Genomic DNA, 22795 nt, shown 5'->3' on the forward strand with positions numbered 1-22795 from the left:
AGGCAGGTCACAAAGTGGCAGCCCCTCCTGCTGCACAACAAGCAGCAGGCCAAAACAGAAGACCAGTAAGCAGAGTGGCAGTCCCTCCTGGCAGCACAGCAGTTCTTTTTAGAAATGTGCAGATGCAGAACCAGCAATGTCTGGTTGCAGGTCTAAAAAGTGTCTGATTAGATGGGGTCAGAGACCCAGTACTTATACCTGAAAGTGCCTTTGTGATGTGGTGGTGACTTCAAAGGAACTCTTTGAAGTGCACAGACCCCTTTCAGCCCAGTCTTGTCTGACAGCCTAGTTATGGGGGTAAATCAGCCCTTTGTATACCTATTCAAGTGAGGTGTTACCTCATCTCCTCACTCCTACCCAGGATGAACCATCAGTATGCAGATAAATGCAAATACAGTTGAGTGTCCTGTGTTGTAGCTGTCTAGAGGGATTGCGCAAAGTTGGCTGTCACCCAGCCCAGCCATGTAGTGGAGACAGGCTGTCAGGCACACAGAGCAGTAAGTGTACAGAAAGTGGCATTTCTAAAATAGTAAAATTAAATCCAACCTCACCAGAAAGTAGGATTTATCAATACCATCCCACACATATGTAACATCAAAAAGCTACTCCTCTCTGATTAGGAATTGCAGCAGAATAGATTTTTAAGGAATTCCCAATGCTACCCTATGAGAGGGGTAGGACTCAGCAAACCATAAAGGTACATGTCCTAACTTTTACTTACATACACCTTACCCTTAGGTTACTGAAGGCCTACCTTAGAGGTGACTTATATGTAATAAAAAGGAAGTTTGACGTTGCAACTAGGTTTTAAATGCTGAGTCGAAGTGGCAGTAAACTATGCACACAGGTCCTGCAATGGCAGGCCTGAGGCAGGTTTGAAAGGCTCCTTCTGTGGGTGGCACTGTCTGTGCTGCAAGCCCACTAGTAGCATTTAACTTTCAGGCCCTGGGTACATGGGGTACCATTTTACAAGGGACTTACAGGTAAATTAAATAGGACAGTCAGGTATATGGCAATCACAAGCATGTTTAGGGAAAAAGCACATGCACTTTAGCACTGATTAGCAGTGGTAAAGTGATCAGAGTCCTAAGGCCAACAAAAAGATACAGCAAAAACACGGAGGTTCAAAGCAAAGGTTTTAGGAGAAGCCCACTCTAAGGCTGACAGGTTTAACAAAGGCCTAAGATGTCTCATTCACTGGAGGAGACGAAGTGCTTGTTCGTCAGCATAGAAAATGAAAGTCAGATGCACGTTTCGATGCTGAACCATTTCATGTTGTGACCAGCAAAGGACACATGGTGACTTCCCAACATCTTACGAAGTGTATTACGCGAAATTCCACGCATTGTTCAACATGTGGGGCATCGCTCGTCAGGCACTGATGTCAATGTAAAGCCTGGGTCTGAAAGAGCAAGTGAAGAGCCTCTGACTGCTGTTGATCCTACATCACCAACGTTGGTCATGGACATTTTTACTTTCTGTCCTTGTAGGGCACGCTCGGACATGAAGGTAAGTTGTATATTTACTAGAGAACAAGCCTGTAGCGTACTCACACTACCAGCCTCCCATCCAACTGACACTCCCTGCTCCCTTTCATCACCACATTCCAGAACCTGTGTCATCTCATTACCTAGGCATGAGTACCCAGGAAACCATAGTCCCCAGTTTCCACAGGCACAGTCGGGACATGTGATCAAAGTGCCTTGACTATTGTCGTGGGCGCCTTGTTCATTGAACGGGCCTTTGACCAAGAGGCGGACGCTCTCTATGACCACCTAAACAAAGGGAGAATCTGGAAACACATAAAACACAATTATGAACAGAGCGAGGAGTAAAAGGCAAGTGCAGCAATGATGACCAGGCTGTCGGAACCCATTGTAAACTGGCCTTACCCAGGGGCTGAGGATGGAGCGAGAATTGTCAACAGTTAATGTTTCCCCTTGGAACGCAGACAACCACCAGCCACACAAGACCCTCCCAATGCCTGAACTTTATTTTGCTTTCATAATATTTTCCTGGATGAATGACTTGTATTGAGGAAATAAATGTTCTTGAACACCTCCCAAGTATGATGAATGACTTGTATTGAACAAATAAATGTTCTCGAACAAAAAAAAACAACAAAAAAAAAGTGCAACAAAGACTCATTGAAGAGTTATATTTGCAAAAATGTTTTATTTTTTATTTAACAGTGGGGAGATGTAGCTTTGTGTGAGTTTGCAATGACGGAACCCTTGTGACTCCTGATGGACTCCGTAGAACAGTGACGTAAGTATTAGAGCATAGTGGCCTAAATGTATGTTTAGAACGCAGAAGAATAAAGACGTGTTATACTAAGCTCCATGTGTGGTGCAGTCAATGGCAAGTGCGCAGACTGGCAAGGACGCTACAGGTTGTTGGGAAAGAAAAGAAAAAAATATGCATTTCCAAGTAGGCTGTCTTTCTTCAATATGGAATTGTACTGTTCTTTCAACTCTGAACTGAGAAAATACCAATTTAAAAAATGTCACTTGATCGTCTTAGTAATATGCCTGGAAACCTTAAACTGGCACAGCACTACAGGGAATTCATGTGAGATGAAACAGTTCATAAGTTTAAACCTGTATGTTGGAGTACAAGTGTAGATTTAAGAGCATTATTTGTGAATCAGGCTGATAGTTCGTAAAGTATGCTTACAAAAATGTATTGAAGAATGCCCTGATGATAATGCAAAGAAATCCAAGATTCAGTTTTATTACTAGTATGCACATCATAGAGGTTTAACAAAATTACTATATATATAAAACAGAATAAAGTGGTGCTAGACTGTGGGTAGTACTTGCACCCAATTTAGATTTATACATAAACCAATGGTAAGGTGTACAAACCGTGTTGGCGCCATTTCTGCTCACATTACTACATCTTGTTACACTCTCATCCGAAGTTGCTGTGAGCGGTGTCCCTGCAGAAACACTGCTCAGGAGGACAACTGACTGTAATTTTGGGTTTCCAGGCCTGAAAATACTTGGGGGCATATTATCAAGACAGGCAATATATATTATCGCCGCTTTAGCAGCAGAAAACTGCTGCTAAAACAGTGATATGTGGCTTGATAATATGCTCTATGGTATTCCAATTGAAGCTCAGGTTAGATGTCCTTCACATCTAACATTGGCTTCAATTGGAATTCCATAGAGCATATTATCAAGCCCATTATCGCCGTTTTAGCCGTAGTTTTCTGCCGCTAAAGCTGTGATAATTTTATCGCCTGTCTTGATAATATGCCCCATGGTTCCCGGACACCGAAGTCTGTTTTGTCAGGGGTGCATGCACGCGTTAAACTCCAGACCCATCAGCCCACACCGGCCCTCCACTGACACTTACCGCCTGTTGAGAGTGGGTTGTAAATAACAGAGCTAAACTCCTCGGAATCAGGGAAAACCGGTCTAAAAGTCCCGGTAATTATGGTTCGAGCAGGTTATTCCCCATTGCAGGAAGTTTAACTCGCAGAGATTCCAGCTGGAATAATTAATTCCGTCCCCAGTATCTCACCACGGAGTTATTTGTGAACTTAAAATGAGGCCCTTGGAAGGCAATTGTCCATAGTCATGCTAAGACAAGAATGAAATGACAGCAATTGGCACTCACCTCCGCTTGTGAGTTAAATTCTAAAATTGACATGCAGCGAACAGTGTTAGTGAGTTCAACCGAGACTCAAGTATTCAGACCAACAAGCGTAAACTGGTTTCTGTTAGGATTCCTTTCTCACCCATGGGAGCTTGGTACAAGCTTGGTACAGGCCTTCCTCCTAGAAAATAAATGTGGTACATGCCCAACTAACTATTCAAAGCAAAGTTGCAGTTAGGAAATAGTTAACTCTAAATCTGATTCGTAAAATTCCACTTATAACAAAACAAAACATTTAATTAAAACCGATAGAAACCTAAAAACTCAATGTTAGTCTGTGGCAGTTGTAGTTTAGGACGCTGGCACCCCTTACAGCCACTCGTGTGAGAACCCAGCAGTGTAAGAGGTGGTGTCCGGATACTGACTACAGTTTTACTTTTGCACTTAGAAACTCTCTTAGTGTTTGAAATTCTTCAGTGGCACACGTCTGGAGGCTGTAGTCAATAAAGGCTCTACAAGTTAAGGTGTGTCTGCTTAGATGCCCTGCTGTAGCGCCAAACTTCCTGCCAAAAACACACACCACTGGGAAAGATCTAGAATAAAGCTTCTAAGGCTGTGCCTTTTTCTGTTAGGCTCATCATCTTGTTGCAGTCCTCAATTTTCGAAGTCACAGACTTTCTGAAACAATACTATAGCACTGCTACCTATATTAAACATTCTCCAAACTCCAAGGCGTTTTCTTGAAGCCACAGATCATGGCTTGTAGTTGCAGGATGCTTGCCAAGTTTTCTGTTTCAGGACCAAGAAGAAAGCCCTGTTCTAAAAGACCCACTGGACTTCTTTTCAGCAGCAACAACTTCCCAGCCCAAAGGGCTTTCTTTTGTGTTCAGCCACAGAAGGGAAATGCCATATGGGCAACAAGGTGAAGTGTCCGGTGGTTAATGCTTCATTTGTTATATTGCAGCCAGCTACCACCTTCTTCTTGTACGGGACCCTCTGCACCATCCAGCAACAAATAAACTTTTCTGGGAGGTCTTTAATTCCCTTTAGCCCAGTAGGGTCAACATTAAGCTAATGCCGCTATCCCTGAATTCTGGGCCAAGAGCTGGCCCCACAAAATCCGGAGACAGCTCTCTCCACACCTCTGCGTGGAGGCAGGTATGAATTGTGAGGGCAGCAGGTAGAAAGCCTTTTTATTTTCGTGCATTTCGTGTGCCTTTGTGCATTTCAAACACAATGCCCGAGCTTCCACCGTCCTGATTTAATTTGAGTATGATCCATGTCCTTTCTCAGGAATATGCTTTTTGGCTAAAAGCTATCATACAAAGCAGTTCACCGCAAAATTCTCCATTATAGCTTCTTCTTTTCAGATTTGAAGAGCTCTCCTGCAGTGCTTGATTTGTAAAAGAACAAGCATTTGCAATGCAATAGGTCTTGCCTTTGGGATCTTATAAGGAGTTAGTAATGCAGCATATTGTGTGACCCCTGAGCATTCAGGGTGCTGAGTCGCTGATGAGCAAGTGGTTTTGGGCAAATAACTTAAAATACAAGAAGCGATCTTTGAGGGATGGTGGTGGCGGGGTGAAGGAGTAGTAAGAGACGGCACATGACGAGCAGGCTGCCACGAGCAGGAAACAAGATGCAATGGTGAGAATGAAAGCGGTGTCCTGTAATTTTGGGCAAATCACTTAATATTCAAGCAACGATCTCGGAGGGTTGGTGGGTGCAGGTTAAAGGGTTAGGGAGAGATGGCACAGGGTGAGCAGGAAACAAGACAAGATGGGGATAATGAAAGCAGTGAGGGGGTGGGGAGTGATGGCACTCAATGTGACTGGAACAGCATTTGAGCTTATAAATGACTCCATCTGGCAACATTTAAAAAACAGCAATGAAACGGCATCAAACATGCTGTGAAGACGTGCGGTCAGAGTTGCTGACGGAGGAGTTCGAGTCTCAGCTTCAGCTCAACATCCTTTGATTTGGGGCAAATCACTTACAATGCAAGCAGCAAACTCGGAGGGGTGGTGGGGGTGGGGTGAAGAAAGAGACGGCACAGGGCGAGCTGGCTGCCATTAGGAGAAAACAAGACACAATGATGAAAATGAAAATGGGCACGTTGTTAGAAGGCACAAGGCCTCCAAAATAAAACAATAATTAAACCTGTGATGCAAACGCCAACCGAAACATGAACCACAGCATCTGTGAAGCGGGCGCTGAGCTGATACACAAGCTGAGGCAAAAAAGAAAAAAAATAGTGCGCACAACGCAAAAAAAGCTTTAGACCACCTGTAACGGGGCAGTCTCCTGGGAGGGTCTGAAACACAAAAAGGCGGGACGAATTCAGCATGCTGACCAACCAAAAGCATGCATTTATGACGGGCACGAACAGGACTGAATAGAAAAGATGGGAGGTGCTTCAAGCCATAGTCTAGATTACACCATGCCGGTAAACTTTGTTGCCGACGCGTCTTGAAGAATAATTTGCCGTGTGGATTTGAGCCACCAGAGAGAAGACTTGTAATCGATCCTCCTGGCCTTTTGAATTGAACTTTACCTTTGCTATGAAGTTTACAACCGAGTGGGCACTGTAAGTGGGCGCCAACCCTTAGAGGTACCCCTTGTTGGGAGTACCCCACCTTGGACTCTTCAGCCACGGTGCACAGGGTCCGTATATACTCGGTGGATCCCTGTACTTTGGCCCTTCTGTTCTGAAGAAGCCCATAGATACGTGTGGCTGAAACGTGACCGCGACTGCGTCAACATTCTGTGGAGGAGTCCGTTTCAAATGTGAATTTGTGCCAGATTGTAGCATAAGCGCCGGCTGAAAAAATTAATTTGGGGTAATTGGTTTCCCCTGGCGCTGTTATAGGACTACCTGGGAGTGCAGCATTGAAATTCAGGAATTCACACATAGATATATAAGTGTTTTGTGTAATTTTTGTTTTTATTTTTGTAGGGCTGTGTTGTTGTGTAATTAGTGTGTACATATGTATATGTGATGTATATGTTGTACATTGTATTATTATATGGAAAGATTGAGTGCAAGTGAAGGTACTCTCGTTGTATATATTCATTTGTTGATTTTTTGTGTGCTCCACCTAGTTGTTTGATATATATATATATATATATATATATATATATATATATATATATATATATATATATATATATATATATATATATATATATGATTGTAATTTGTGTATTCATTCCTTAAAAATTCATTTTTGGATATATCTGGGTTTTTAATTTAACCTGGATTATAAATAAATACTGATTCGATCCCTCTGTGCTCCTTTGTATTTGTATACATCTTTTTGATGTCATGTGCTCATGTACATGAGGGTAATTTGGGCACAACCCCCATTTTTTCCTAGTATAGTCTAGATTACAGCATGCCTTGCAGAGCAGCACATGCACTGCCCAGGCTTGGCCTAAAAAGTGCTGGTGGTAAAACTCTGCTCAGAAGTCCCCAAAGCACACAATGAAATAACACGCACTGAAAACCAGGGTTGGTAAACTTAAATCCACCTGATGCCCCTTTATTTCACCACCAGACACTCCCTGCTCCTTGATCTCATTCTTGCAGGTACCTGCTTTCACGTGTGGTGGCTTCGCGGTCTTTATCTTCCACCATCTTTCTGATCGGTGACTCATTTACCCACACGACCCACTACTGGCATTTACTAACAGTCTGGAGTCTGTTGTAAACAACAGTGCTAAAGTAGCCTGAATCAGGGAAAACCTGTGTAAAAAGTCCTGTTTATTCCCCATTGCAGGAAGTTTAACTCGCGGAGATACCAGCTGGAATCATCAACTATGGCCCCACAGGGTTATTTGGGAACTTAAGATCAGGCCCTTAAAGGGCAATTGCCCATATCCATTCTAGGACAGGAATGAAAGGACAGCAATTCCGATCTCTGTGATTTGCTCTTTCTTGTGCTCAGTTAAAAAAATGTAATGGAAAAATAAGTGCTGGTGGCCCCCACCGGCAAACACCAGCTCAAATTAGGCACTGCTCTCCTGCCTTCCCAATCAGCCCTCGGCTCTCCAAGTTCAGCCCTCTCGAATCCCCTCTGCAGCACATGGTCTAGACCTCCCTCTGGGAGGGGTTTGAACCTTTTGGCCCTGCCCTATGTTCGGGAATTAGAACTGCGCTGTTGTCGGTTCATAGCGCCAGGAAAGCAGGAGGCTAATTGCCCCTCTTTACTTTGGACTCTGCTACTGACAGCTGTTAGACCAGGCCGAGGCAGGTGTGTTAATATCAGCGGCTAGGGGAAGTGACAGGGAGTGCAGCCAGGGACGCGCTGCCTTTTTCATATTCCCTAATTAGTAAAGTGTTACAGATAATACAGCACTGCCTCAAGGTCTTTGCAACCCAGGATGCTCAAAAGATGCAATTCTTCGTATTGCATAATTCACATTTTAATGCATGGTATATGTTGGGAACACATTGCCTGGTATCGCTATACAAAGGCAAGTATATAAATATGTATGTAGCATACTGTGCCACTTCCAGTTCATTGAGTAAGAAGCTTGCAAACGTCCGAGCCAAAGGAAGAATGCACTCCAAGGGCACGTGGTATGTTTGAAGTATGAGTGAAAAAACGGTTTCTTTATTTCCAACCGCCAGTTTCTGTACTCTGAACAACCGTGCAGCAACTCAGGGTACGAAAGGTGATTTACCAGAGTAAAAGGTATGGCAAGTGAGAATAAAATGGTTATTCATTTAAAAGGAGCTCGTGTGGTTTGGTCTGTTTAGAAGGACATAAGCCACAGCGGATGTTAAAAACCAGATGGAGAGAGTGAAAGTTCGTTGGAGTGGGGATGGGGGAGGGAGGGGGGTCGGACCCAAAAAATGCATTTCCCTTCAGAATGTTAATCAAATGTGTGCCTATTTTAACAGTATTATGGGTCAAAACGACTTGGACAGTTTGATAATCTACATGTCAGTTATGCAGCATGCTGTAGTGATCACTTTAAATTTGTGTTCCCATTTTGGTGGTAAAAGAAACTGACTGTAGGTAAAAATGCCCACACTTTAATAAAGTTCATAAACAGTTAACCAGAGAAGAAGTGGCAGAGCGCCCGATCTCTTTCTGGTAGCAGCTTTTCAGTGGAACAGATATGTAAACGATCCCTTAGGTGCAGACTGACAAATATATTATCACCTCCTTGTTCTGTGTTGATTTGTAATTGCGGTGAAGGAGGCGAAAAACACGCCTCCGGGCGTTTATTTATGCTAATTTGTCTTACCGGTGCTCTTCCGTATTGGGCAGGGTTTTGTTGTTTTTTTCTTTGAGGAAATAGAGATAGACGGGGCATGTCCATGGCGTGGCTCTGTCCTGTCATTCCTCTAATCCGAAGTGGCCAATATTTGTCTTGAGCCAGGCTTGGGCCATGGTAGGCCTCCTCACCTCAAGTACCATATGCAAATTATGTAAATCTTCATGGATTAATTATAGTTCCTAGAAAATGCACTTATATGTTTTCTAAATGAGGAGTACAGTACCTTATATTCCTCATGGGAGAGTATTACAGCATGTGATACTGACACTAACACATGGCTTGTAGGAATGGTCGACGTTAATCAGAAAAATAAATATTCTAAAACTGTCTATTAATTATCATATTGTGTCCATAAAGAAAATATGCTATTACCTAGCAGTGGAAAAGTAAGGTTTTCTGTACACGTGCCATCTCACAATCTGCTAGTGAATAATATAGCAATGGGCGAACAGTGCAAGGGTTTACGTTTTTGGAATAACTGCGCTGCATTATCCTATTTCGATTACAGTCGTTTGATTCCCCAGATGCCAGTGCCAAACACGTAACACCGTTTGTGCAATGGAAAGACTCAAAAACTCACTGGATATGTGGCATTTCTCGATTAAGTAACAACATCCTGACAGGGACATTTCATAATTTCAAGCAGTGTGTGCGCTGCCAAGTTTTAATGGGCTTTCCTAAACCTTGGTTTTAATCGATCAATCAATCAATCAGTCATTTGTTAAGCGTACTGCATACCCGTGAGGGTCTCAAGGCGCTCGGGGGGTGGGTGGGGGCCGATACTCTTCGAACAGCCAGGTCTTTAGTGCCCACCTGAAGATCAGCAGGTCTTGGGTCTGTTGAATGCTCAGTGGGAGGGTGTTCCATGTCTTGGCGGCGAGGTGGGAGAAGGATCTCCCGGCGGTGGTTGTTCTTCGGATGCACGGGATGGTGGTGAGTGAGAGGTCAGCGGAGCATAGCTGGCGGTTGGGGATGTAGAAGGAGAGCGGTCTGTTGAGGTAGGCTGGGACGGTCTTGTGGAGTGCCTTGTGTGCGTGGAGGAGGAGCTTGGAGGATATCCTCTTTTTGACGGGAGCCAGTGCAGGTTTCTCAGGTGGGGGGTGATGTGGCCGTGTTGTGGTACATTGAGGATCACTCGTGCCGAGGCATTTTGGATGCGTTGTAGTCGATTGATGCGCTTGGTCGGGGCTCCCGCGTGAAGGGCGTTTCCGTAGTCGAGTCTGCTGCTGACGAGGGCCTGGGTGACTGTCTTTCTTGTATCTGTCGGGATCCATCAGTAGATCTTGCGGAGCATGCGGAGCATGCTGAAGCAGGAGGAGGAGACGGCGTTGACTTGCTTGGTCATTGAAAGCGTTGAGTCAAGGATGATTCCCAGGTTGCGTGCATTGTCGGTGGGGGTCGAGGCTGCCCCCAGTGCTGTTGGCCACCAGGAGTCGTCCCAGGCTGACAGGTTTGAGCTGAGGATGAGGACCTCCGTCTTGTCCGAGTTCAGCTTCAGACGGCTGATCTTCATCCAGTCGGCGACGGGCTTCATTCCTTCATGGAGGTTGGCTTTGGCAGTGATGGGTTCATTGGTGAGGGAGAGGAGGTCGTGCTGTAGGGTGACGTGTGCAAGCGGGGCCATGTAAATGTTGAACAGTGTCGGGCTGAGGGGTGATCCTTGGGGTACGCTGCAGATGATCTGGGAGGCTTCGGAACAGAATGGGGGAAGGCGGGTGCTCTGGGTTCTGCCGGAGAGGAAGGAGGTGGTCCATTCCAGAGCCTTGTCTCGGATCCCTGCGGCGTGGAGGCGTGCGCGTAGTGTGCGGTGGCAGACGGTGTCGAAGGCGGCGGAAAGGTCTAGGAGGATGAGTGCTGCAGTCTCCCCGTTGTCTAGCAGGGTCCTGATGCCGTCGGTGGTGGCGATGAGGGCGGTCTCAGTGCTGTGGTTGCTGCGGAACCCTGACTGAGAAGGGTCCAGTTTTCTGTTCTCTTCGAGGTATCGGGTTACCTGTCTGTTAACGATTTTCTCGATGACCTTGGCCCGGAAGGGGAGCAGAGAGATGGGTCGGAAGTTCTTGAGGTCTTTTGGGTCTGCCTTGGGTTTTTGAGTAGGGCGTTGATCTCGGCTTGTTTCCAGCTCTCTGGGAAGGTCGCGGTCTCAAGGGAGAGATTGATGATGTTGCATAGGTGGGGTGCGATGGAGCTGCTTGCTTTGTTGAAGATGTGGTGCAGGAATGGGTCTGACGGAGAGCCGGAGTGGATTGTGCTCATGGTCTTGATGGTGTCATCGATGCTCACGCTGGTCCAGGCTAGTAAGGGGACCTGGTCGATGGTGTGCGGAGGGTCTGTTGTGTTGCTGTCTGTTGGGGTTGTCTGGGTGTTGAAGCTGTCGTGGATGTCTGCTATCTTGCGGTGGAAGAAGGTGGTGAGGAAGTTGCACAGGGCTTGCGACGGCGGGATGTCGTTGGTGTTGGAGCTGGGTTTAGAGAGTTCCTTCATGATGTTAAAGAGCTCCTTGCTGTCGTGTGTGTTGTTGTCGAGTCGGTCTTTGAAGGAGGTCTTCTTGGCAGCCCTGATGAGGTGGTGCTGGTTGCAGATGGCGTCCTTGTGTGCTGCGTGGCTGTCTGGAGTTTGTTCACTGTGCCATTTCTTCTCTAGTTTCCGGCAGGCTTACTTGGAATCTAGGAGTTCTGCAGTGAACCAGCTGGCCCTCTTGCTGGTGTCTCTGTGGGGGGGTTTCTTCAGCGCGGTGAGGGTGTTGGCGCAGTCCTCGATCCAGCGTCTGAGGTTGTGGGCAGCGACGTCAGTGTTGGAGGGTTCGGTGGGTGGGCTGAGAGCGCGGTTTGCATGTAGTTGGTCTTCATTGATTTTGCTCCAGCGGCGGCGGGGGATCTGTTGGGTGCGGCGGTGTGTGGTGGGTTTCTGGAAGGTGAAGTGGATGCAGCGGTGGTCGGTCCAGAGGAGTTCGGTGGTGTGGCTGACGGAGACGTGCGGGCTTGAGGAGAAGATGGCGTCGAGCGTTTGGCCGGCGGAGTGGGTGGGCGTTGTGATGAGTTGTCTCAGTCCGAGTTTGGCGAGGTTATCAATCAGGGTTGTGGGGTTGCTGTCATTGTTGTTCTCAAGGTGAAAGTTCAGGTCTCCGAGGAGGATGTAGTCGGTGGAGGTCAGGGCATGCGTGCTGATGAAGTCGGCGATGGAGTCGCTGAACTGGGGCCGGGGTTCGGGGAGTCAGTAGACGAGGGTGCCTCTGAGGGTGGAGTTTGGGTCTGTGTGGATCTAGAAATGCATGTGTTCGACGGTGCTGAGCCCGTTGTTGATGTTAGTCGAGACCCTGATGCTGTTCTTCTGGATGATGGTGATTCTTCCTCCAACTCCATTGGTGCGGTCTCTGCGGGTGATCTTGTAGCCGTCTGGGATGGCTATGGCGAAGTCGGGTGCAGAGGAGTTGTTCAACAAGGTCTCTGTCAGGAAGGCGACATCCGGGGAGGTTGTGTTGAGCAGGTCCCAGAGCTTGACTGCGTGTTTGCGTGCGGAGCGGGTGTTCAGTAGTATGCATCGGAGGTGGTTGAGGTCTTTCTTGGTGGGTAGTTCGTCGGCTCTGTGGCTGGTGTAGCTGCAGTTCCGACAGGTGAAGGGACCGTCTGTGCATTTAGGGGCGGCCTTGAAGCAGTTGTGGGTCCGTCCGGGGTTGAGAGTGTGCAGAGTGCGGGCGTCCTAGTGGCGGCAGTCATCATGGCGGGTGCGGGGGCCAGGGTATCTAGCGCTGGGCGCGGTCCAGGCGCGGACGGGTGCAGACGGGCTTGCTGCGTGCCAGCGGCACGACCGCGCAGCGGCTGGCATGTATGAGGAGGTGGGAGTGAGGAGAAGCTGGGAGGCGGGGGCAGCGAATGGGCAGTCAGGGGGGCGGAGCCGCAGGGGACACAGCAGCGGGGGCGGTGAGGGGCGACAAAGGAAACAGAAGGCAAAGGGCACAACAATTGAGGGGAAAACGAGTGGCACAGAGGGCAAAAGGGTCACAAAAGGGCAAAAGGTCACAGAAATTGGGGGAAACGAGTGGCACAGAAGGCAAAAGATCACAAGAAAAGGGCATAAAGGTCACACAAAATGGGGGGAAACGAGTGTCACAGAAGGCAGAAAAGTCACAGAAATGCAGGGGCAGCTAAGCAACAAAAGGGAAAAATGGCCAGAGAGACATGGGGGCTGCGAGGGGAGCAGAAGGAAAAACCAGGCAGAGAGACACAGGGGCTTGAGGGGAGCAGAAGGGAACCGGGCAGAGAGACACGGGGGCAGCGATGGGAACAGAGGGAGAGAACGGGCACAGACCATGTACAGGCAGCGGGGGAGACAGAGTACAGCAGTCACAGACACAACAATGAAAATGCAGTCACTACAATGGGAGCAATGAAAGAAAATACAGGCAATACAATGGAGGATGAGCAAACCTACGGCCTACCACTGGCCACCAGGGATGAGGTGCAGGTGGTAGCCTGCGGGTGGAGGAGGGCCTCGAACTTCCTCAGCAGCGGCAGCTGGGACAGGGACACACAGGCGGTGCTGTGCTCAGAAACAAATATCTGTGAATGGACCAGGATAGACCATAAGGAGTTTGATAAATGGGAAGGTTCTGTGCTGAATATGAAAAGGTAGAATACTTTTAGTATCTGTCGACTGCTAGACCACAATGGTGTGTTGAGGGGCCTGGGGACGTTGAGTGTCTGTGTGTGGTTGTGTGTGCCTGGACTGCTAGGCTACCATGTGGGGAGAGAGAGGGGAGAGGGAGAGGGAGAGCGAGAAGTTGTGTGTGTTTGTGTGTCTGTGTGTGTGTGTGCGTGTGTGTGCATGTGTGTGTGTGAGTCTGTGTGTGTGTGTGCACATATGTGCGTGTGGGTGTGTGTCTGTGTGTTGGTGTGTGTGTGCGCATGGGTGTGTGCGGGGAACAACGTTTACAACACAACTTTTACAACGCACTACCTTTACAACGAAACTTTTACAACGCAACATCCATTACAACGCATGCCATTACAATGCAACCATTACAACGCATGTCACTACATCGCGTACCACTACAACGCATGTCATTACAACGCAGTCATTACAACGCATACCATTACAACGCATACACATAGTACCCTCACACTATCCAACACTTACCCTACTGTTGCACCCCCTGGAGTTAGAATAGTAATTTTTACCCCTACACTATCCAACACTTACCCTACTGTTGCACCCCCTGGAGTTAGAATAGTAATTTTTACCCCTACACTATCCAACACTTACCCTACTGTTGCACCCCCTGGAGTTAGAATAGTAAATTTTACCCCTACACTATCCAATACTTACCATACATGCAATGTAATGGTATGCGTTGTAGTGGTATGCATTGTAAAGGTAGTATGCGTTGTAGTGGAATGCGTTGTAAAGGTAGTTTTTAGAGATGCGTTGTAATGGCATGCGTTGTAATGGAATGCGTTGTAATAGATGTTGCGTTGTATAAAATGCGTTGTAAAGGTATGCGTTGTAAAAGTATGCGTTGTAACGACATACATCCGTGTGTGAGTGTGTGTGTGTGTGTGTGCACAAGCCTGTCCATTCAGTATACGTTTACTTGCTGTATGGATTGACACTAGGGCACAACACCTTCATCCAGAAAGAAACATTTAACAAGTTTTTTGATTGAACTGACCTAATAAGCATGTAGTTTAGGCCGATGGCTCAGTCGGGTACAATTGGCCTGGTGTGCTGATATATAATGATGATAATATTCCACTCTTTTAGAATGCTTTTAATGCACTGTATTAACAATTCGCCACTTGTCACTAATTTGGTGTATTGTTTTTACATATCTGAATAATCTAAACTGAATAATAAAAATGTAAGTGTAGTATATGCACATTTGAGCAACCCATATGTATCTGTATACTCAGTCTAGGTCAAGGTGCTCCTATTTAGGTTAAGCCTGGCCAGCGCTTGCGCTGCTCCGCGGGGCATGCTATATTGAGGTATGGACTTAAAGCCCCGCCCACTCTCCGCCCTTGTTTTTCATTGGTTTGTATCATTGTCCATTGTAAACTGTGGCTTTTCATTGGTCCGTAGTCTTAGTAGTCCCTCCTTAGTACCGTCTTGTTTCATTTCGTAACCTCCCATGAGGACACCCCTCTTATGTGTGTTGTTACTCAGTAGGTTTTAATTACAGGCTCAAAGCACTATCTTCAGAAATAGCTGAAGGCCCTCCTTCCTAACGCCAAACACAATGTGTTAGGTCTTGCATTTGAGAGAGTTTAAATGACCATGCCTTTTAATTATTTGTTTTTTTAAAACGACACATAAATAAAAGGCATTGTCATTTACAATGCCAATTGCTCAAACTCTCATAAATGTCTGACCTTTTGCATTGCAAATGCTTGTTTATACCTGCAGTAACAATGTTAAGTGTGTATGTGAAGTGTGTTGTGAATGGATCCAGCAGGAGTACAGTCTGCTTCTATAACTATACTCTCCAGGGCAATATTGAAGCGGGCATGCCTAAGTTATCTATCTAAGCTGGTGTACATGGCAAAACGCCAAGTGGCAGGGCATGTGAGATTCCAGTGATTCCAAAATGATTGGTCATTCTCTGCAATGAGCTTTGTAATCTCGGGACTCAACCCTTTTCATTCAAACATGCAGCTTGCAAAAGACTTACTGCACAAACCGTGGAGAGATAATGTCTCATTTGTCTGCCACCCATATTCGTCACACAGCCTCCCCCTCCCTAAAGCTTTGTCATGTCCTAGTAGCTCACAACAATGATTTATGGTAGCATCATCCTTGTGTGGTTACTCTTCCCCCACAACATTGCTAAGCGACCACCACTCATCATTCAGTTTCACTACCAACATCTCTCCATTGCTCATGCGTCTCCCAAATCAAACACAAGGATTGACAGAACAAGAGGCACGCAATGGCAATGAAATATCTGGGGAAAACCACACGAGTTTACAAACGTTGTTTATAGTCTGAGTGTTGGTGTAAAACAGATAACATGTTTACAGGTATTAGAAATAAGACACAGATAAAGTGCTTTTCTGCAACAGCTTAGGATTTGTGAAGTGCAAACATTCTACAAGCCACAAAGATGAGCACACAGCTACAGTATCTGAATATTGCATTGGCAATGTTGACAATGAGTATGAGAATGCAGTTAGAATGTATTTTTCTTATAAAACAAACAGGTATGTTAAAAATAAAAACTCCAGTCACGTTTACAAGACAAAATCTACAAACCACTGAAATGTGCTAGTTATGTTCAAATAAGCGAATCATAACTCTCCCCGTTAGACTGCTCGAGACCTCACACAAGATGTCACTGATGCCATCACCAATGACTCACTGATGACCTCACTGTTGACATCACACATCCGCTAAACATTTACATTATCATTAGAAATACTTTATTCGAAACAAAATTTCATAAAAGTACGTATACAATAACCATAATAAATCCATAATAAACTGCACATAAAACAATTCAGACAATGGGTACGAGTTTTGACCTAATGAGCCAAGCATTCGCTACATATTTAGCCACCCCACAGACCATGTACATTGAAGAAACATCTGTTAAAAAAATATGCATAGCTAATCTATGATCCCTCACCCCTAAGTTCCTACAGACAGGTTTCAACCACCTTCCTCTAGGTATTTTGTAGGCTACACATGCAAATAGGAAATGGCCCAAGGATTCTTTTGGACAGGGACAACCTGGGCATTTGCACTCTGTTCCTCTGTATCCCTTCCAACCTACTTTGAATGTGTTAAGGGGTAGAATCCCATATCTGAGTTTCAGAAACAATGTTCTATCGCGAGGGACCTGGATAAAATCCAAGAAGGGCTCTAACTTCCTAAGGGGCTTGTGATCAAGGAAAGTACTAGTTAGATGACCCCAGTTAGGATTCCTGTGTTCTTTAGCAACAACCCAATCCCAATAAAGTTTTTTGACAATTGCTTTTGGGGGTGGTAATTGCGAAATCCAACTCTCCTCCAGACCTATAGATTTTACAAGCCTCTTTAAATTGTTGAGCCATTGAATTTTGTTTGCTACGTTCAAACTGATCAGCTCATCCAAAACCTGAGCATAGTTAAAAAGTTCTGGGGTCCTTCTAAGACGAACCCAGAATAGCAAGGGGCGAATTTGCACTAGATCAACAACCGATTTTTTGCCCATGTCAAGAAAAAGGGGTTTCAGTGGGGACGATAAGGGTAGCGAGACCAAATCTCTAATAAACTTATTTTCGGCCACAGCTAAGGCTTTTGTATTTTCCGCCCCCCAAAGTTCTGAACCATAAACTGCTGCTGCTAATGCTTTCCCTTCATAAATTGCCAGGGTGGGGGCTATGGGTCTACTGAAAGATCGGCGCTGGTTCTTAAGAATTACTCCTGCAACCCTTTTGAGATTTAAAACCATTTTGGCGATATGGGCAGACCAGCTCAGGTTATTACAAAGTCTTACCCCAAGGTAATCAAATTCCTCTACCACCTCCAGCGGGGTGTCATTCAGCCTGAGGTTTACCTTCCTATGTTTCTTTTTATTAGTTAACACCATCAGCTTTGTTTTGGAAGTGTTTATTGACAACCCCCTGTCTGTACAGAAACTGCAAAAACGATCGAGTAGTTTTTGCAACCCCATTGGGGATTTTGACATGAGAAGAGTATCGTCGGCAAAGAGGAGAGTGGGTGTTTTCTCTCCTACAAGGACGGGGGCATCAGCAGGATCCTCCCTCAAATGGGCTACAACCCCATTAATAAAGAGGGAGAACAAGGTTGGGGCCATCACACACCCTTGCCTCACTCCCCTATTTACCGGGATCTTCTCTGTCAATTGGCCCTGGGATCCCCAACGGATCCTGGCATAATTCCCCTCATGGAGTTTAATAATGAATTGTAGAAGGTAACTAGGAAAACCCATATCGGATAGGACCGACCAGAGCTTATTCCGTGGAATCACATCAAATGCTGTCTTCAAGTCTATGAAAGCCAGGTATAGACTACCCTTAGTAATTAACACTGACTTCCAACAGACTGCACAGAATCTAAATACCTGGTCTATTGCACCTATATTGCTTCTAAACCCGGCCTGGAAATGGGACAAAATACCCTTATCCACAAGCCATGCTTCTGTACGGTTTATGATCACCCTTCCAACCACCTTCTGAATAATGTCTATCAGACTTATCGGTCTGTAATTGGAAGGGTCGTCCCTATCGCCCTTTTTATAAATGGTTATTACCTCAGCCCCTTTCCAGGAGTCGGGAACAGGATGGCCAGCTTATATCAAATTCATCAGACTTGATATGTATTTAGCCCACACGTTTGGTTCGTGCTTTAACAAGTCCCCTGGAAGACCATCTTGGCCTGGGGCCTTCCCGGGCAATAATTTAGAGATAGCATCTAGTACTTCTCTCTGGGAAAATGGATCTGTGTTGTAAATAAAATTCACACCAGGAGTTCTTTCGGGATATTAGCTGATAATAGTATCAAGCTATCCACACTCTCCTCACAATAAAGTTTAAAAAAATGAGAATACCATTCCTGATCCGTAATATGATTTAAAATGATGGGACCTGCTCCCTTTCTATCTTGAGCGTTAATTAATTTCCAAAAGGCAACAGTATTTTTACCACGAGCTGCTTCTTTCAACTGTTGCCAATGCTCTTCCTCCCATTCCCTTTTAGCAGATTTTATACTGCACGCATAATTTTTCCTGGCTAACCTGACGGCCACAGAGTCCTTGCTACGTATTGCTTTAGTAATTGCATCCCTTTTACTTCTACAATTACTCGTATACCATGGGTTACTATTTGGTTTGGTACCGTTAGAGCGGGATTTTCCCGATTGCTTCTTACGAAAGTGGGCTCCCACTTTACCTATTAGATTGCTATAAGAGACCGACAAACTAGGCTCGGCTAGGTTAACTGGGACAGACTCTAAAGCTGTCAAACTAGTAATTTCTTTAGATACTAAGTCATTGATATTTTGTAGCTTCCCCTCATCGCATTTGACCACATTCCATTTTAGCTTCCGATTATTATTTACAGGGAAAACTTCTTTAGTGATCATCTCTGTTTCCTGTCTGGGATTCCGGCCACTTACCCACTTAAGTTGCATACATAAGGGGTTGTGGTCGCTATAAGAAGACTCCCTAACCACCATATCGATTAAATCAGGCCAGGAGTATTCATCTAAAAGGATGTAGTCGATACAAGAGGGGCACCCCAACCTATTAAAAGTCATCGCTCCTTCACGATCAGAGTTTGTGCGGCCATTAAGAGCCCAAAGATTGTAGTCTAACACCAAGGCATTCAACTGAATGACCCTAGGTGACCATTTCTTAATTGCGCTAAGAGCTAGGGGGGGTATAATTGGTCTTCCTTCCACTACATTGAGACCTGATTCTTCTTCCATATCTAACGGTTCGAACGTGCAATTGAAGTCTCCCCCGACTATTATTTTGGATCTGGCCGGGAGGTTGGACAACTCCTCATCCATTAGTTCTAATACTGGGGAAGCAAGCCCTCCCTGGAGACCTCTAGCGTAGATACAGAAGATTTCATAACTGTGACCCCCTACACTGTTCTTTAGAGTGATGTGCAAGATGTCATTAGAAACATGCTTGTTAGAGGTGACACTACAGTTCAGAGATATTTTTACCCAAATGTGTAACCCACCAGAGGGGCGCCCTCTCCCCAATGAAACAGCTGGAACATAGAAGGTAGAATAACCATTCATGTATTCAGGAAGTTTGCACCACGTTTCTTGAAACATACAAATATCATATTTGGTAATAAAAGTGTTCCAATCAGGATTTGCTAAATTTTTCTTTAAACCAGCAATGTTCCATGATAAAATGTTAATTGAAGAACCCGGTGCCTTAATTTCCAATTGTCCTGTGGAGACTATATCGTGGGTACTGTTACCAACTACTACCAGGGATTCAATTGTATCTGAACTAGTAAAACCGGCATTAGCCACTATATCTACAGACAGATTTACTTGGTCTCCCCATAAGGGATGCAACACCCCACTACCCAAATGCTCAATGGACCCGTTAGTAAGTCAATCGACTTCCTCCAGGCCGTTGAAACGGTTGTAACATTGGATAGGATAATCCAGCTGTGGACCCAACCATCCCTCCTTAAACCTATTTCCACCATTATAAGTTCTACCTCTCCCTCTACGTACTTCTTGCCAGTTGCCACTAGCAGACCCTCCCCAATTGTTAAAGCGCTGGTTCCCTTGGGTTTCAGGTCTCCTCCAACCAGTTTCACGCGTGGTAGCCCTTAGCCAACTCCATCTGTTATCATGATTACCCGCAGGCATATAAAAATATGACAGAGGTTTGACAAGAATCTCAGAGTCAGTGTTGCGGTGATGCCCTAAGGAAATAAACTCTACTATACAAGGGTCTTCAAATGTGATCACCACACAATCACCTTTGAGATGTTTCTTTTGCTCTCCAACCCATGGAGCTCTCTCTACCATGAGGATATTTTTATTAATATTTAGAGGGGGTGGAAAGTTTCTGTCAAGCCAGTGACAAACTTTATTTTTAAGGCCCCAAAATGATTCTGGGGTGTCAGGGGTAAGCTCAGGGACACCAGTTAGCACAATCACAAATGGGCAGGCGTCAGATGGTAAACTAATATTCCGCCGTACCCTTGGTGTCTTTACAGGGGCTAGGAGAGGAGTAGCGCTAGGGGCGATAAGATCAGCTTTCCCCGGGGGTTTTTTAACTTCTGCAGAGACTGGTTTGGTGACCACTTTACCAACCTTCTCTACAATTGGGGCAGATGGACGGGTCTTGGTTTGCTGGGTAGGTGCTATTAAAGGGTTCTTAGCCACTGGCAATAAAGTTCCCGCTGTGCCAAGGGTGTTATTCTGAATTGCGTGTGTTTCTACCCCCCCCTTGCATTCCAACTCCTTTGATATAATTCCGAGTTGATGTTCTATACCCTGGAGTCTAACTTCAAGGGGCGAAAGCAAGGACCTAATAAGGTCCGCTAGGGAATCAAAAAAGGGCGCGTCCGCATCCTCTTCACTCTCTGCAGACCCATCAGGGCTACCATTTTTAAGTATACTAGCTATGCTAGAATCCGATGCAGTTACATCAGGCAACTCTAGGGGCAGGGGGTGCGATACACGATGTATCCTAGCTGAATCAACTGTAGCATCCACACTTAACCCTCCCTCCTGTGCACCAGTTCCCGTGCATGCTAAATTCTCTGAACAGGGTACAATATCACTGAGCATCTCAGGGACGGTTAATTTTGGGGGGGATATTGAACCTACTACAGGAAGCCCTTGTGACTCTAGAGGAACTGTGTGTGTAATAACATCGGTAACCAGTGAAGTAGTAGGGGTAACAGACTCGATTGGGGATACTGGTAGTAGGGAAACCGAGGGTTTATTTATGCATTGGGGCTGGGCCATGGTCAGTACTGGTGTCGCATCAGTAGAAATTGATTGTGGCGTGGCTGATAAGGACAGATCTTTATTCGGAGTACGAGCCAGGGCTATGTTACCCAATGACGATCTTTTGGCGTGAAGCAAATCTTGGGAAACCCTCCGTTCCATCAATATGATACCTTCGTCAATTAGAGTGTGAGTACGAAGGATAAAACTATCCAGGGTGTTAGTCAATTTTTTTGTTTTTGTATTTTTTATCCCTGCCCCCACCTGGCTTCGAGTTGTCCGTGAAGACATTATATAAATCCAACAATTTACTGTCGGTGATACTCTAGGCAAAAGGTGGAGGACCGCAGCTTAAATACTAACCCCTATAGAGCACAATGATCCTAAGATAAAACCAAAGCACTATTAATGCCAAGGGCTAAGCAGAACGACCCACACAAATATAGCGGCTTTGTAGCAACAGCAGAAAGTCTAATGATACGCTAGGGGTTACCGACAGTCCAGTCCTTTCAGTCCTCGGAGGGCCTCAGAGGGCCCGCCCTTTGCCCGGTCTTAGCCCCGGGCGATGTCCCGCGCGCGTCCCGCGTGCGCGCTCACCAGTGCGTAAAATAGGAGGGTTGGGGGCGGGAAGAGACACCCGGTGCGCTGGGATCTTCAAGCGCTGTGCACCCTGGCTCTCGCAGTCCCGACCCCGGCAGCGTCTGCTTTGGTCCCCGGTCCTCGTGTTCAGGAGCAGCGAAAGTAACCAGCAAGGTAAAATGAAGCTTTAAAATTGTCCGAAGTCAACAGGAATGTTCCCCAAAGGCTGCGAGCGGCTCCCGCGGAGCGGGGGCCGCGAGCCTTAAATAGCCGGTGTTTGAGCAATCAGGGCGGAGGGCTGGGGGCGGGAAGAGACACCAGGTGTGCTGGGATCTTCAAGCGCTGTGCACCCTGGCTCTCGCAGTCCCGACCCCGGCAGCGTCTGCTTTGGTCCCCGGTCCTCGTGTTCAGGAGCAGCGAAAGTAACCAGCAAGGTAAAATGAAGCTTTAAAATTGTCCGAAGTCAACAGGAATGTTCCCCAAAGGCTGCGAGCGGCTCCCGCGGAGCGGGGGCCGCGAGCCTTAAATAGCCGGTGTTTGAGCAATCAGGGCGGAGGGCTGGGGGCGGGAAGAGACACCAGGTGCGCTGGGATCTTCAAGCGCTGTGCACCCTGGCTCTCGCAGTCCCGACCCCGGCAGCAACTGCTTTGGTCCCCGGTCCTCGTGTTCAGGAGCAGCGAAAATAACCAGCAAGGTAAAATGAAGCTTTAAAATTGTCCGAAGTCAACAGGAATGTTCCCCAAAGGCTGCGAGCGGCACCCGCGGAGCGGGGGCCGCGAGCCTTAAATAGCCGGTGTTTGAGCAATCAGGGCGGAGGGCTGGGGGCGGGAAGAGACACCAGGTGCGCTGGGATCTTCAAGCGCTGTGCACCCTGGCTCTCGCAGTCCCAACC

At 46.3% G+C, this 22795-nt stretch overlaps 1 protein-coding gene across 1 annotated transcript in view; it reads right to left on the reverse strand.

The window, feature by feature from the left end:
• The window catches only part of CACNG4 (calcium voltage-gated channel auxiliary subunit gamma 4), a 653145-nt gene that overhangs the window by 623480 nt on the left and 6870 nt on the right, over positions 1 to 22795 (reverse strand). The gene's annotated exons all lie outside the window — the stretch shown is intronic.

Source organism: Lissotriton vulgaris, chromosome 7 (assembly GCF_964263255.1).
Source record: "Lissotriton vulgaris chromosome 7, aLisVul1.2, whole genome shotgun sequence".
In the NCBI taxonomy this organism is placed as follows: Eukaryota; Metazoa; Chordata; class Amphibia; order Caudata; family Salamandridae; genus Lissotriton; species Lissotriton vulgaris.